Here is a 16905-nt window from a genome sequence, read left to right as displayed (position 1 = left end):
ACGTAACCTTCAAAACATTTCTAGTCAAGAAAATATCAGTGACTTATGCTCCCCAAGAGGATGTTGCAGTTACGCAAGCAGTTTTATGAATTCAAAGGATTTAGTGTTTTCCAAATAAACTGCTCTGTCTCAATTTAAGTTTGGAGTTTAAAGGGGGAAAAAAAGACAGCATGGAACACTTTGACACAGTTAAATAAACAGCTTCTGGCAATGAGGCACATTTTGTTGTGCGACAGTGTGTTGCTGTTCCTCCTGTGGATAGACAGACCTGGCAAACACGTCCCGCAATTCATTTTCACTTTTGTTCTGGCCACGGATGCATTAGCTCGAGACACAAATCATTTCAAGGATGCGTGATTGACAGTTTTCTCCTTCTCTCGGACATCAGCATGAGTGATTCCTGCGTCTGATTGATGGACGCGTCACTCGCTGGTCCGTCATGCTGATTTTTTTTTTTTTTTTTTTTTTAAGCCGGAATAACATGGAAATGTATCCGTCAAAATCAAATCTTGTGTTTCGATTATCTGCAGACAAAAACTAAAGTAGGCCATACATCATGCTTTGTTTGAACATTGGATTTTAACATTTAGAAAGGCTGAGCATCACATTATCTGCTATTGTTCACATTCACTGCTGTTATATGTATCTGAGTAGGATGAATTGATTAAATCTCATTTTGAATTGGTCTTCACATAGATGAAATGTTGTTGTGTTTGGTCTTTGCATTAGATATTGACAATAAGAAACACCAGCCTTATCCTTTTGAAAAGAGCAATGATGGCCATATCAACCATAAATGTTAGAGGCCGGTAATGTCTGTGAAAAAGTACATTTTCTGCTGACAACAAACTGTTCAACCATTCCAGCATTTCTTACAACACCCATCATTGTGATATCCAGTCCCTGTTCACACAGCGCCGGGAGCTACTTGCAACCACCCAGAATTGTTAGAGATATATTCAAAAAGAAAGAGTTCATATTTTGGAAAATTGTACTATCACACACTTGTCATCTCTTTCTCACCTCGTCGTCTCACCCCCCCCGCCTGCCTATCCCTACGGGCAAAATATCCACCCTGAGCTACACCGGGAATACAATGTCCACTGCTTACGTGGCGGTGTGCATGTGACAGGGAGGAGCTAGGGACATGTTTGTGCATATGCTCTGCACATTTATTAATATGCAGCGTTGGTTATCATAATGCTGAAAATGAGAAAGGGACTAAAAGGGGGAGGCTGTGGTAGAGAGATATAGAAAAGATGACAAAAAGAGGCTAATCAGGGTGAAGAAAAAGTATCATCAGCCATCTCACTCATCATCAGCCTTCCCATTTCCTCTTCCCAGCTGGATCCCATTCATCATCTTTGCATTGAGCTACGGGGCTGATACATTGAGACACTTTACATCTGACCCACAATCAATGTAGTCTTGAATGCCAAGAGCTGTGTCTATTAAAAGAAGAAGAAAAAAAAAATCTCTCATAACTGCATTCTCTCATTCATCTGGCTTATGTCCAGGGCTTTCAATCAATCCTTTTCACAGCTAGAACTCAGAAAGAAATTGAATTAGGTCCTGGGCGTTGAACCACGCTTTCTTAATTGGCACAGGATTAGTTCACATTGATTTGGCCTGATTGGAGTCCCTAGCTTGTGTTTCCACTTAATCACTGAGCACACCCTTCTCTTGAACCGACCACTATTTGCATGCACCCTTCCCCTCACCCCATGTCAGTCATTCACAGCCTGTGGCAACCTTGTGAATTTGCATGAAATCACTGGCCTGGACTGTTGCAGCTTTACTATCACCGCTCGTGCTGCTGTAGCACACATACTATGCTGTGTTAATCAGATTTCTTGGTGTTATTATTATTACAGCAGTGTCTTGGTACAGTATAGAGGAAGGCTGGTGCTCTTGCAGGTCCAGAAAATTGCCCTCTGGTTACAGAAAATGTTCTGATAGAGCGCTGCTGTTATTCTGACTGAGCAGTGGAGAGCGATGGAGTGAGAGAAGGAGCCAGGGAGAGATGGAGAGAGATTGTGTCCCGGGGAAATAAAGTGAGGACAGGAGAGAACACAGATTATGCATGAAAGGGAACAAAAGAGTGGAGGAGAGCGGAAAATATCACAAATAAGGTTGTGGGAGCAATATGCTTGGAAAGGGAGCAGCAGAGAGAAGATAAGAGAGTTATGAATGGAGGGGGAGACATCGGAGTGGAGATGGACTGGAGCTGTGACAAGACTGTCTATTAAGAGTGCACTCTCTGCTTCTGCCTCTCAAAGCTCAGACCTTGAAAGCCAGCATCCCCAGAGAATTAGATTTATTTATTATTCATTATATATATTATTTATTAGACTATTTTCTGTGGAATGGATATGTGGCAACATATTGGTGCCTTTATATTTAGGTTAATATATGCCTTAAATTAAACTTTATGATTAAATCATAGCCCATCATCTCCCAGAATGCTTGGGTAAGAGTTGATGTGATATGTGCGTTAGGGTGTGCACGCATTCAGGATGTCCTGTAGTCACTGACATGATTGGATTTGATTATAGGCTCCCTGACACCAAAGATGGGCATTTCTCAGTGGATAAATTTCACATTTCCAGCACCGTCTCACACAGCAGAAAGGCCATGTTGATAATTTAGACACAAATTTTATTTCTCGATTCTTAATTCTGTCAGAGGGAAGAGCACGAAACTGACAGGAGTTGATGAGGAGGAATTTCAGTATCAGAATATATAGCTTGTTAGCTCGGTCAACTGTACGTCATAGTTGGTTAATGGAGAAAACAGCAACAGATACCTGAAGGGAAAGTGAGATCAAGCAGAAAGTAATAGTCAGCCAATAAGGAGGGCTTAGCTCAGCCGTCAACATCTACTGAGTCACACTGTGAGGTGAGCTGATAAAGATGTAGACTGATTCTAGTGATTCTTAATATGATTCTATAGATATCATATTGATGATATTCATTTCACTTTCAGACTCAGTTACATTCACGCAGTGAGACATAATGTGCCATATGTCTCCTTTACTCTTCCACTACATTCACTCCACAGGCCTCCGTGCTCTGTGCCAAATTTGCTGCTCATATCTGATTGTTTTGGCTGCTGTTCATATGTATTCTAGGATATAACCCATATTCCGCTCTAATATAAACTGACAATGATGTCAAAAAGACAAATGTGCATAGAAAGCCAATGACAAAAGGTATCACATCTATTTCTGTACCTTCGGTATGCTCCTCTTGCCTTGTGCATAGGTTAGCCATCTTACTGTCACTGAAGGCATAGGGCTTCATCAGCACATACCCTAGATATTATATTGTTGAACTCTTTTTATTGCTTTGCCCTGTGTTTGCCACAGGTTGAGAATTTGTTGGTGGTGATCATCATCTTTGAGAGGAGGGTGTGACTGGTTTTCATATGCTGGTGGGAAGTCTCCGACATCAGCCACTTTTGTCTCAGAGAGCTTCGCCATCTGTAACATACGGCACCCTCTGTCCTTAAGCCCTCGGGTTAGATGAGGAATATCTCTAGAAAGAAAAGAAAAACCTGCACAGCAGCATCGTTTTCACATCCTGACTTTAGATGACAGAAGTCGTTTTTTTTTCCGGTCTGTGCAGCTTCTGCCCAAACGTTTGAAGTCCACACTTTCAAATTCCTTTTTGTGTAAATTTGAAATTAAGAAACAAAAAAACTAAAGACAAAAAAATGCTGATTTACCCAGGGATTAGATTTTGATAATATATCAGCATATTTCAGATGAGAAGTGTGAAAGGAGAGATCCGGAACAGCTTAGCTTGTTTTTCTGAAGGGACACTGTATTTGCAGCTTGATGCCTCTACACATGTACATATATATACACACACACATAACACCTGCTTTATAATAAATGACTACCTGTCATCAATGTGTGGTTCTCACATTATAGCACTGTGAATTCATTAAGTGTGCCCTTTGGAGGTCTTAACAGCCAGGTGGGGTGCCGTCAAACCCCCTCCCTGCCTCCGAATGACGCCCCACATTTCAATTGCAAATACTGTACACATCTCGGTGCCCTTGTAAAAACCCACACATCTCCACAACCTGGTGTTTTTTGAGCAGCGCAAGAAGTCGAACCTACCTCTGTCTGATTGGACAGTACTGTTTTAAACATGTTTTTTCTGTCTAACCCTCAGGCGTGCAGGTAATTTTGTACTCCCTGCCTCCTTCTTGAAATGCTCTGAGTAGCTCTCTGTCATCTTCATCCTCCTGACCAGTTTATTCAAGTTTTTTTTTTTTTTTTTGTGCAGCAGGAAAAAAAAACAAACACAAGAATGATTTATATCCTCAGATGGGTAACCTGTTTAGTTTAATCACCCACGATTTATTCAAAATCTGGAATTATTTTAATCACACAGAGATTTGGGTGTATTTTGAATCGGATTAGTGTATGTTTTTCTGCGGATAGATGAGATTCTGCAACTTCACATCTGACCCTGTGCCCATGCCTTCCTTCATCCATTATGTATAGCACTGGTCTGGCCCTCAGGTTTTCCAGTGATACTACTGTATATGTGTAGCTGAGTTGGTTCACAATGATGGGATAAGGACTAATAGAAACAGTCAGGTCAGAGTGGGCAACAGCTTGGACTTAGAGTTTCCAAAGAAATGTCAGTCCAAAGTGACCTGAGACAGTCTTACTGAGTCATCACTAGTGTATGTGTAAGTGTGTATACGAAGAGAGGGTGGGGGTGGGGTGGGGTTAGATGCTCTTGTGGACCAGCAGAGCTAAATCTAAATCCCCCTCTTTTCCGTCAATAATTCTCTGCTTTTTCACAGCCCCTCTAATCCTCTTTCTGACGTGACTCACCTCTATTTATCACCGGAGTGCCCACGTGCCTCAAACAATCAGGCAGAAGTGTGCGAACAGTCCGTTTGTGTGTGTACGTGCATGCACGTTTGTCTCGATCTGTACCGATCTTGATCTTCAACTCGATAAAGGTCCGTGTGTGTGTGTGTGTGTGTGTGTGTGTGTGTACGCTTCTGTGTGCTTCTTTATGCTGTCTGCTGGCAGATAAGGAATTGCACAATAACTTCTGAGTCGAAGTTATGAGCTTGTGCGCCACAAATTCCATCTTTGTCCAATATAAGCATCAACATCAGATCTGCAGCCGACTAGTGTGAAGTCATGCTGCAGTGAAAATGTAGTAAAGCATAGAGATAATCACTGCTGAAGTTTGAATAGTGGCTCTGTATAATGGATCTGTGCTAAACCAGTGTAGAGATTATGCATCATGCTGGCCAGGCAGGCTGCTCGCTGGTGCTGCTGCTGCTGCTGCTGCTGCTGCTGCTGACTCAGTGCAAGCATAGCTGGGGCTTGGGGGGTTAATGCAGCAGGGCCACAGGCTGATCCATAGCCCATCCTCATCTGCCAAAACTTCAAAGGATGCCCTGACAGAGTCTAAATCGCCATCTCCTCCGGTCCAGTCTCTGCAGAACACTTCCCCTCCCCCTCAGTGCACAGGTCAAACTCAGCCTCATCTTTTATGTATCGCTTACCCCATTGATTGCGCTCTAAGAGATTCATGAATACAGAGGGGCCTATTTCCGTATCACACTCCAGCATATGGAGTTTTTTTTTTTTTTTTTCTTTTACAAGGAGGAAGATTTTTCTCTCGTTTGTACAGCTCTCATTTTATTCCCCCCTCATTCTTTGCTGTGTTTCTGTTTCTGTTTCCATGCCAGTTTTTTTTTTCATCCGTCTTATACCTATCTCTCACTGCGCATCGCTCTCTCGACTTCCACCTGTTTTGCATAGAAGGTCACAGTCATTTCCCCTTTTGACAGACCGCTTTTTTTCCTTCTTTTTGGTATTTGTTGTGCACTCATGAATTATTCAGATTGCAGATAGTGCAGATAGTGGATACAGTGAATTTGAGAGCTGCAGTTGACTTACAGGAAGCTTTCAGGATATGCACACGTGGAGCAACTTCTTCTAGTCAAATCAGAACACATGTAGCTAAATTAAATAAAAGGCTACTTGTTAACGCAGGCTGCTGTACCATAATGTTGACTCTTCCTAATCACTGACTCTGATTGGATAGACTCAGGAAATTAAAGATTATAATAAAGGTTTAATCTGATATAATTTCTGTTGTGAATCTGAAAGTGGACATATAGCTTGGAAATGAACATCCGGTCTGCTGCTTACTTTCACTGAGAGCAGTGACATTGTTCCTCTAAAAACTGTATTAGCATGCCAACCCCGTGTCTGATGTATTCATTTATGTTCATCGCTGGGTTGTTTACTCATTCATGAATACATATGTTGATCCATTTAAACAGGCCAACCTTTCCCCCATCTCTCTGTTTCTGTACCTGAGTTTAAGTGACGTGTGCGTTACACACCCCAGCAGAGTGTGAAATAGAAATTCTCCCCTGCAGAGGCGATGTTATTGGCAGAGAAGAAAAGACACAGGACATGTGAAATCTCATCTTTGACTCAAGTTGCTGGCATTTTTCACTTGCCGCTCTAAAGTGGTTCTTTTGAAGATGTGAATATTGATATTGCCTCAATATCACATGTTTAGAATGTGACAACATTCATAAAAGTGAAGGCTGCTACGTGGTAAACAAGCATCGTTTCCGTTTAACTACTCTCCTCAGACGGTGCATGACCTTTGGAATTATAAGGTTATAGCTACAAATCTAAGTAGCTTTGAAAAAAGCTAGATAGCAAAAGTGAAATTCTTTATTACTGTTGGAAACAACTGGCACCCTAAAGATAACTTTAAATATGAAATATCAAAATCCTAGCTCATTTTTAAATTTGGTAATTTTACAAATAGAACCTTCTAATAGGCTACCAAGAATTCATTAAGCATCAGCTCTCAGAGTTAGCATCCAATCATATTTAAAATGTTTTCAACAACTAGCAGCTAGAAAACCTGAATTTATCTCACATGAAAATATATTGAAATTTTGCTGTCATCTCTAAAATACTCAGAGCAACTTTGAGTTATTACTTATGCTGTTAATTCTTGCTAACAAACATTCCCAAGCAAGATTTAAAAAAAAAAAAAAAAAAAAAAAGATCAACTAAGTTGACATTTGTAATAGTGTCATTTACAGTTTTGTTGATAATATCATCAATTGTGTGTTTAAAAAAATTTCAGATTTCAGTTTCAGAGCAGTGAAGCAGCACGTAAAGTGGCGAAGAGGTGAAGCCTGAAGAGTCCTATTTTTACATTCTAAACACACACATAATTTCAGATCCCCAAACCGGGACCATTAGGTATGCTGCAAGTTCATGCATGCACACATGTATGCACTGATTCATGTTTATATTCACGTTTTCATCAGAATCATTTCAGCACCAAGCACACTTACCGAGCGCACCTTTCAACACCATGGATGTCGTGAGCGCAGCGTTCTCATTGCTGGATACCTTACGAAGGAAAGTCTAAGCCTCCTGAAGCTCTGTCTCTTTGGCATGACAGCTAACCGTTAGCATACTGACAGGTTCTGTCAGACAGAGCCACCAGCATTATGGCCTATGATTCTTGCCTGTGACTCATAGGCTAGCAACAGCCTTGACAATGACACATTGGTTGATTGACACACATCAGTACCAATCAGTGTTGAATTGTTGTTTTTATGTTTTTATATTTTAGTTTTTTCATATTATAGTGTTTTGCAGATATTTATCAGGACTGGGGACACCCAGCTTGAAAGTGTTGCTGGACAATCTGGGACGTCTGGTCACTGTATCACAGATCCAAGTTAGAGAATGACTTTGAAAAGCCTTTTTAAACTCTAGAATAACTGATGCATAAAACTAAAAATAGACACAAACTTGTCAAAAAGTAGCTTCAGGTTAACAGCAGCAGATAATAAATATCAGAATAGACAGAACCTCCTTATTCTGAGGTCATGAATGTGGTTAGTTTTGTGATTTGTTATTCTACACTAACTTTGCATGTACTTTATTGGTATCCCTGCATCCTTGTCATATGAAAAGAACCTGAGGCCCCCGTGGAGTGTTAGTGCCCTCCCTTTGACCTGTGTGTGTGTGTGTGTGTGGGTGTGTGTGTATTTGTGTTTGTGTTTGTGTGTGTGAGCGCGTTTCTGTGCGTGCGCAACCTGTCCCAACTAAGTCCCGCCTGGCGAGTCGGACAGACCACCATCTGTTCCGTGCCCCCACATTGAACTACCGTCCACCTCCTCTTCATCACCTTCATGGGATATCAGGAAATTGACTCATTTGCAAAGAGTTAGTATATTCTCAAAATCACAGTAATGAATCTAGTTTGACAGCTTATTACAAGGGACAAGTATATAAGATGTGTCTCCTAGTTTCTTACAGGAAAATATCTTCAACAACTCAAGGCCACCTCTGTAGGCTTGGAACAAATCTGAGCAAAGTGCTGGCGATCTGCTTTATTGTGAAGTAGAGTGAGTCATTGCCCTGAGACAAAGACTAGTTTCACCCTCCTTCCAAACGTCTCAAGGACTTAATACACTAGATTTAAAGAAGTGCAAATAGGCTTAAAATGAATTTCCCCACGTTTCTTTTTTTCTTGCCGGCAATGGATTCTGCGTGTGTCCCCTCCCTCCTTTCATGCCGTTTCCCTGAGAAGTTGCTTACCAAAAGACAGGGTTTAGGATTAAAACCAATAGGTTGGTGCTGCGATTTTACAGCCAAACAAAACTGGGCTTAGCTGACATTTTAATGTCTTTTAATCCAACCACTCTGGTCAATAAAGATCCAAGTTTTCCATTTTCTTCTGGGGTCGAAGGGTTTGTATATGTCTTTTTTTTTTTTTTTCTTTTTTTTTTTTTCTTTCAAAGAATTGTGTTGTCCACCATCCCCCAGCATTTCACCAGTAATTGCAACACTGAAGTGAGTCTGGAAAAAGAGCAGGGAGCAGCAACAGCACAGCATGAGCACACGGCACATGGACCAGCACATTAGCCACCAGGGCACCACAGGAGCCTTTTGATATGTTGTGATGAATTCTCAGCCACGGCCTCTGTCTTTATTCACTTCAAGGTGGAGAAATGTGCACGCACGGAGGAGGAGGAGTCTGGAATTAAGCACAGGAAAGAAAAGATGCCGAAGATGAAACAATAAAGAAGGTGAGTTACACTTCTCCTCTTGCTTGCTCTCCACTGGCTCATTATACTGCCCACAGTGCTGTTATAAGTAGCTTTGGATGCAACTTTTATTGATGCACAGGTCAGCGAACACCTATAAAGTGAGTCTCAATGACATCAAGCACTACATAAAGAGAAACCTTGACATACACTATAATATCAACTCTGTAAATGCTGCCTCAGTTTTCACACCTGCACACTCGCAATTCACCTTTTGACCTTGAAAGCATCCGTCCGTGCGCCATCTGCAACCTTTTAGTACACCGTAAGTGGAAACACATCTGTCAAGGTTGACAGCCTACCAACGACGGCAGCAGAAATGAGATGGAAAGAAACACCAAGGCTGAGCAGAGAGTGACAGAGGGGCGAATGCCAGGGAAAATAGGGGGAGATGAGACAAAGAGACAGAATGAAAAGGAGGTTTCACACAGACTGTTTGGATGAAAATGTTTTTTTCCCCCCTGTTTGTGTAATGATATCTGGTGACAGAGCAGATGGCGGTGGTGAGAGAAACGGTTTAAAAAGTATGTAAAAGTGCTTAATAGCAAGTAAAAGTGCTGAACATGTTGACTCTGTCAGGGAAAAGTCAAAGCACTCTAGCAATGTTGTGTAGACGGCAAACGGGACGGAGGGCAAAGGATTTCGACTTAGGACACAAACATTAATACTGCCATTATAATCTGACATCATAATCATCATTTGACTTCTATTTTACTTGCTGATGGATGCTGTATAATGCACTAGTGATCCAACCAGTTCATGAATGTTACATTTTTTGTGTCTACAGAAATATAAAGATTTTTTTTTTTTAAAAATTATAAATATCATAATTCAGAAAAACATGTTTTTTGCAGAATTTCAACTTTTTTCCAGAACAAAACAGTGTGTTCATAATAACTGCAGCAGCTGCAGCTGAATTGGGATGGAAATAGTGCATCGTCATTACCATGAGTGGTTAATATATAATCACGCATGGGATCCCATCTCTGGCTCAGCTCTTGTAGACACGCCAACCCTGAACCCTAAGGGCCGGGGCCACTGCCAAAAAGCTGGATTTACAGCGAGCACAGCTTACCACTTGAAAACGTATCATTGCACCGGCTCGGGTCGTCATCGAAGGCTACTTGAAAAGAAGTAATGTGGTTTACAAACGCACTCTAAGCCAATGTGTTGTGAATCCCAGAGAAGCTCAGAGAGCGAGGGAAGGGTTCAGCAGTCAGGCAGTCAGTGGGATAAACAGGTTGATAGCTGAGGCTGAATCACAGGATTCCCGCTGTGCAGCCACACTCTTCAATTTAACGTTTTTTTTTTTTTTTTAGATACTGGAATCTAGATGTTATCTGCTGGAAACAACATTTCGGGCTTCCAGCATCAAGCGGTTTTGTGTGACTTGTGTTTATAGAGATTAGGTGGAGAAAGAGCGAGTACTTAGGGATGATCAGATGAGGTCAATCTTAGCCATGGTGCTGATACTGGCAATCAAAACAGAACAGTATGGACACCTGGGGATGGGTGGGGAAAAGATGGAGGAGGAATAATCAATGAATGGAGAGGCCTTGTAGGTAAAGGCAGAGGGGGAAGAGAGGAGAAAGAAGGGGGAGTGCAACAGAGGTTTCTAAGGATGGTGAATGACTGGACCTCCAGCTGGACATTACGTACATACCGTGTGGACATGTGTCCTCATACCAGGCTCGCTCAAAGGTGCTTGTCGTTGATATTCGCAGATTAACAATAAGCAGCCTGGATTGAACTAATCTATTGAAGCAGCACATTGGTTCAGCTAGGGAGCTTCGAGGGAAGGTGTTGTGATTCATTTCTTCATTTGTTTCACTGCAGGCGAGCAAAGAAGAGGTTTGTCAAGAATACACAGTGGCATAAGTAGGTTGCAGCAGACGAAACTAGTTCCACAACTGACAGTGCCGTGTAACGGTTGGATGCGATCGCAAGGCAGCGATGATGCAGAGAAATCAGGAACGACGTAAAGCCGAATAATTGTATGTGGACATAAGAATTGATATTTAACATTTATTAATACATCCAGGCTTCCAGCAACTCCGTAAATGGTTCAGTGTTTTAGAGCGTTTTTACGGTTAAAGATTAATGAGGTCTTAATATGTTTAAATACAGAGCACTGGGAAACACTCAGTTAGAACTCTTACCTTCGAGCAGCCCTATTTCATTAATTCATGATAACACATTTGCAAACTCTGATTCAATCCCTCTTTCTATTTTTCAAAGACTAATTTAAGATAATGTCTCTTTTCTGCAGAAATGAGACTCTCTCACCGTGGTTCACAGCTTGAGCATTGCCCGTGATAACATTTAATATGCAAAAAGTTAATGTTATTTAATGTAATGTGTGTCACCTCGGCGTAGCAGTGAGTTGGAGGCTGTTATCTGTATGTACCTGAGCAAATTATGAAATGGGAAGCTAATTTAACTTTCTCAATGAGCGGCACATTTCACACTTCATGAAACACTCAACAGCAAATCACCTTTAACATTTTGTTTCTAATTCCAGCACTTACTGTGCCGGAGCAGCTCACGAAAGACATTTTAGCACACTGTCAAAAACTCAATAATCATAATTTATATTAATGAGTAAGATATTGTAAAATTTGACAATATCACAGTTCAAGTATCCATTAAAATGTGTAATATTTGACCTTGACCACTTGAGACAAATTCATTTTGTTTCTTCCCCCTCAGATAAGCTTTCAAAATTTGGAAGCACTAAATATGACTGACACTGACTTCTTTATGGAAAACCTGCCTATAATTTCACCTTCTATAATAGCTTGTAAAGTGTTGCTTTTAATTTTCTATCTCCATGCACACTCACTGTCTGACCTAAAAAGAACAGAACAGAACATACTGAACATTGTTGAATGAATATTGTTGAAATAAATAGTGGAACTGCAATGGAAAAAAAAAAACAACAAAAACCCACTGATTTGTGAATGTAAATTCTGGCTTCCAGCTTGAGGAGGGTGGGTTTTATAAACAGAAATACTGATTTAATTGGCCTTGGTTGCACAAATAACACGTCAAGTCTTAAACTGAGAGTTATTTTGTTTTTAGGTTATTGGCTCATATAATTCTGGCCAGCGAGAGTGAATCATAAACAAAGAAGAGTTAATTAGGGGAAGGCATGAACATCAATCTGAAATATATCACTATGCTGCACTAGCTTTGTGGTACATTAGTCAATTTCTCCATCATGTCTCTCTCTCAACTTGATGTCTTCCTTTTTTCTCTCTCTCTCATCTCCTCTTCCATTTTAATGCAATGTTATTTATTATAGATGTTGCTGAATATCTGCCCTGAATGACATAACATGTTGACCACAGCGAGAATCTCTGGAAGCAGAAAGCAGCCATTGAATTCTGTTGAGGGAAATGGTCTCAGTAATCTGAGTTTAGCATCAGTACCTCAGTCTCGAGTCTTTGATAGACGTCGGCTAAGCCTGGCTTGACAGGAGACATAATTGAGTGCATTTTGATGACATAAGCCTCGCTGATTCCATTTAGCTGAGAATTTTCCTGCCCTTTCCGTGTCGCTAAGTTTTGATGTGAGGTCAGCTGGGAGCTAGCTGCTAACCGTCAGCGCACAGCGCTCACCTGGTCTGACACCTGCTCTCTGCACTGGCAGCGTGTTTGGTAGAGGCTCAAATCTCCACAGTGCGCAGGGAGAGCTGGAATTATGCCTCCTAGCCTGTGTGTGTGTGCGTGTGTGTGTGTGTGCATGTGCAATGTGTGTATCCATGTGTTTGTGATTGCTTGCCTTGTGTGTGCGCGCGTCGCACTGGATACGCGTCCACCAGCGCTCATGCGAGAAGACAGCGGGTGAGACTCCCCCCACCCCACCCCTCTTGCTCAGTTGGATCTCACTCCCAGATCTGTCAGGCATCTGTTGACATGTCCTCGACGTGACGTGCCACCCACAGTGAAGGAGAGGCACAAATCATCCAGCTTTTTCCTCATCGTTTTATCCGTGTACCTTCCATAACCAGCCTGTGACCTCCGCCCTCGGAAGTTAAGCAGATAGCCTCGCATTAGTCTTAGAGATGGAGTCGAAGTAATCTCATCAAAAGGCTTCAGTTGGTCGTGGGCCCATTATGTAAAGTGTTCCCCCAAAAGAAACAGTCTGTTTTCTTTTGCAGTTTTGCTGACAGTGTTTTCTGCAAGCTTTACTATTTTCTCAGCTGTAGGGAGTTATTTCATTACAGAATTATATGCAAATCAGAAATGATTGTTTGATATTCAGTTCCACTGGTGCTTTGTTAATATATTATTTCATCTTTATTTAGCACATATTGTCTAATAAAAGTTTCATAAATTGTTTGAAATACATTTAGTAGGTATTTAGACCACATTAGCTAAAAGCATATTAACACATTAGCTGTGCGCACTTAAGGTCAGCTCTGTTTCCTGACATGTAATTAAGTGTAGAATCAGTTGCTTGAAATCACCTGACACTCCGGATGCCTCTGGCAGTAGTTTGATGCTAATGCTGCCTGATGGTGGCAAGTGACTATAACGTGCATACTGTACAATCAAATGCATATAAAACCACACTACTTGTTCCAGCAGTGAGTGTGGGTCCTCATAAAACAGTATGGATGCTCTGCTGGTCGTGTGCAGTGACACATCACATTTTTAGAGGATTTAAAAAAAAAAAAAAAAGCAATCATCATGTAAAACACACAGTGAGGCAGCTGGACACACACACACACAGTTCGTTTTGTAAAGTTTGATTGTCGACACTAAGTTTATATGTGCTGCTCTCAAGCAAGTGCATGACTGGACACAGCAGATGTAATGAAGAAAGCAGCAGCACTTCTGTTATCAGCTACAAGTGTGTAACAACAGCAGAAGCACCGCACGGAGGAAAGAGCTGCCAGCCTTACACTGACATTAGCAGCATTAGCAACTTTTTTTTCACATGTGGGTCATGGCTGCAGTTGATGGATGAGGCTGCAGTGCGTTATGTAGAACATGCAAAGAGATGCACGCGCGCACACAGAGCCTGTCTCTCTTGGGTTCGATTTAGTTATCACCGTCGCAGCACTACACCGCTTCCACGTAGTCCCGGATTAGTCGGCCCAGATTTCACAGCTCTTAAGTGAGAATATAAACAGGAAGGTTATTATTCTGTGTTAGCACAGATAGAAATGTGCATATCCAAACATAGGCGGATGCTTTTTACCTGATGTTTTATTAGTTTGTGTGTTGGCAGGCTCAGAATAGCTTTATATAACAGTGTCCCAATACGAGAGGAATTGCTATAAAATGCATATTAAGCAAAGAAATTGTAGCACTTCACTTTCATACCATATAAATACATGATTAAGATATCTATTTTTTACCACTCTAGTGCAAAAATCATAAGCATTCCTACATCCCTATTCTATACTTTATACTCACCAGTCACGTACAGTTGGCTGACAATTTAAAAGAAAAACACAAAGTGTGTTAGTAAGGCAGTGGGCTGCAAGTAGCCACTAGAACAGCTTCAGTGCTACTTGGCATAGATTCTTCAAGTCTCTGAAATTCCACTGGAGGAGTCAACACCTTTTTTTTTTTTTCTTTTTTTTTTCTGAAAGATAATCATTTGTTTTTGACGATTGTGATGGAAAGCATTGTCTGAGTGCCAGTTTGACATCTGAGGCAAAAGTGTTTATAACAGTGAATACAAACGCCACATGCAAAGTCATAGAGAAAAGTCTACTGTCATAGGGAAAGGTGAGACGTGATGATGATGGTAACGGCCCAAACTTTGGCAGTTCTAGTGTTGCACAGATTTGTACACATGAACCATGACAGAGGTAATTGTGTACTGTGAATTGCACTGTATGAAATGAGCATGCTTGCCAGATTGTCGGTTTCCCGGAAGTTTTACAAAACGTAGCAGAGTCTTAGCTTAGCAACTTAGCAAAGCATCCGTAATTCTGACTTTCGCTGGAGAATGCATATCTCCCATGGGTTTTTATTTGGGTTGAGATCTTGTGATCTGTAAATGCCAAAGCATATGATTTACATCATTTTCATACTCGTCAAACTATTTAATCTCTTGTCCTCTGTGGATCAGAGAATTGTCAACCTGAAGAGACCATTTCCATTAGGACGGAAATTTGTCATTATAAGATAAAGGAAATTACTCAGAATAAGTCCAAAACAAATGCCTCTCACAAAAAACAGAGCCATCCGACTAAATATTTCATTATGTTTTTTACACTTATTTATTCAGACTTTTTTCCTCCAAGCTGTCATTCATTTTTAATACATGCTGTATATACATTTTATTTTCATTTATTCTTCCTTTTGTGTCGCTTACATTACACTTTCCAGAAACAATAAGTAACCCATATCTATCTTCTGTCATGTAAAGGGTTACAAATCAAAATTTCTGTTCTCTGAAAAAGGATGATAAGGTGAGGGTTTGGTCATTTTTCACAATTTCTTGAATGTCCTGTGGAAACATGAAGATATAAAGCATAAGAAATGGCGACTTCTGTTGCTGTCCACACATATGATCCCAGAGTGATTGGTACATATGAGTTCTCATTAGCTGGGATGAAAATACATTGTTTTCCACCAGAAAATCCATTTGTTTCCATGGCGATGCTGTCCTCCCTTGTCCAATTTCCTTGGCTGCTTTTTATGGATAGCTTTATTGAACTTTATTAAAAAGGAGGAGAGAGAGAAGAGTTAGTAATTTCTCACACTCTGTAATCTCTAGGTTTATGGAGGTAGATCATTTGGAAAGGCTCAAAGTGATATTTTACTCATAAAGCATTATTACCCTCTAAAACGCTTACTTTGGTTCGGCTCCTGGGCAACGAACTAATCCACAATCAGTAATCCCTTATATGTGTTTTTACTCTTGCTGTCGTTATCTAGACTGTCTTATCTAAAATTGAAAAGAACTAAATTAACTTGTGGAAGATGTAGCCTTAAATTTAGAAAAAGACTGGATTTTAAAGTCTAACTTTAGTACTTTAGTACTTCCTTCACAGGTATTTGGGCTCTCAGTTTTTTGACCAAATTTGAACTGACGTGTAATTTTTAAAATCTATTCAAATGCACACATCCTGTTGTAGAATTGACATTGTTTTGTTGTTCTGTTCGACTAAGGTTAGCATAAGGCGCTCTGTTTTATCAAGTTTGCAGCTAACAGCCGTAGCCTACTGTATCCATCATTTTTCTGTCTGTCGTGTTGAATCTTAAACACTTTCACATAGATGGTTTAGTGTCGCGTGGCCAGTTTTCTCCATTTTGCATCAGCGAAGAGAACAACAATAGCTTAGCTTACTAATATAGCAACAGACATTGCATTTTAGCAGCTTCCACTGCCGGTGTACAGTGTGCATCCTCCTGCGCTATACAGAGGATGAAATTCTGATTTTAAAAAGTCACTGTCCTAACAGATATAAGGAACAGGTGATGTAAGAAAAGAATGTTGTTAAAATTAGAAATATCAAACAAAAGTGAGATAGTGCTTTCATTTTCCTCATAGCACACCTCGAAAAGTAAGCTTAGAATCTATTCAATTCCTCCGCAAGATCATGTGACTGCCTTCATATAAAGAATTTTATCATATCTAACTGTAAAGCTGTAAGAGCTGTCTTCTTTATCCTTGATTCACACTCTTGGCCCATCATGGATTCAACCTTAAGCCATACTATAGCAATCTCAGTGGAGTCATGGCCTTTTGTTATATAGTCAGAGCCAAGTGTCAGATCCACTCAGTTCAATCTTTTCC

Source organism: Seriola dumerili, unplaced genomic scaffold (genome assembly GCF_002260705.1).
Source record: "Seriola dumerili isolate Sdu_G_001 unplaced genomic scaffold, Sdu_1.0 BDQW01001124.1, whole genome shotgun sequence".
Lineage (NCBI taxonomy): Eukaryota > Metazoa > Chordata > Actinopteri > Carangiformes > Carangidae > Seriola > Seriola dumerili.
Note: the sequence above shows the minus strand (reverse complement) of the source record.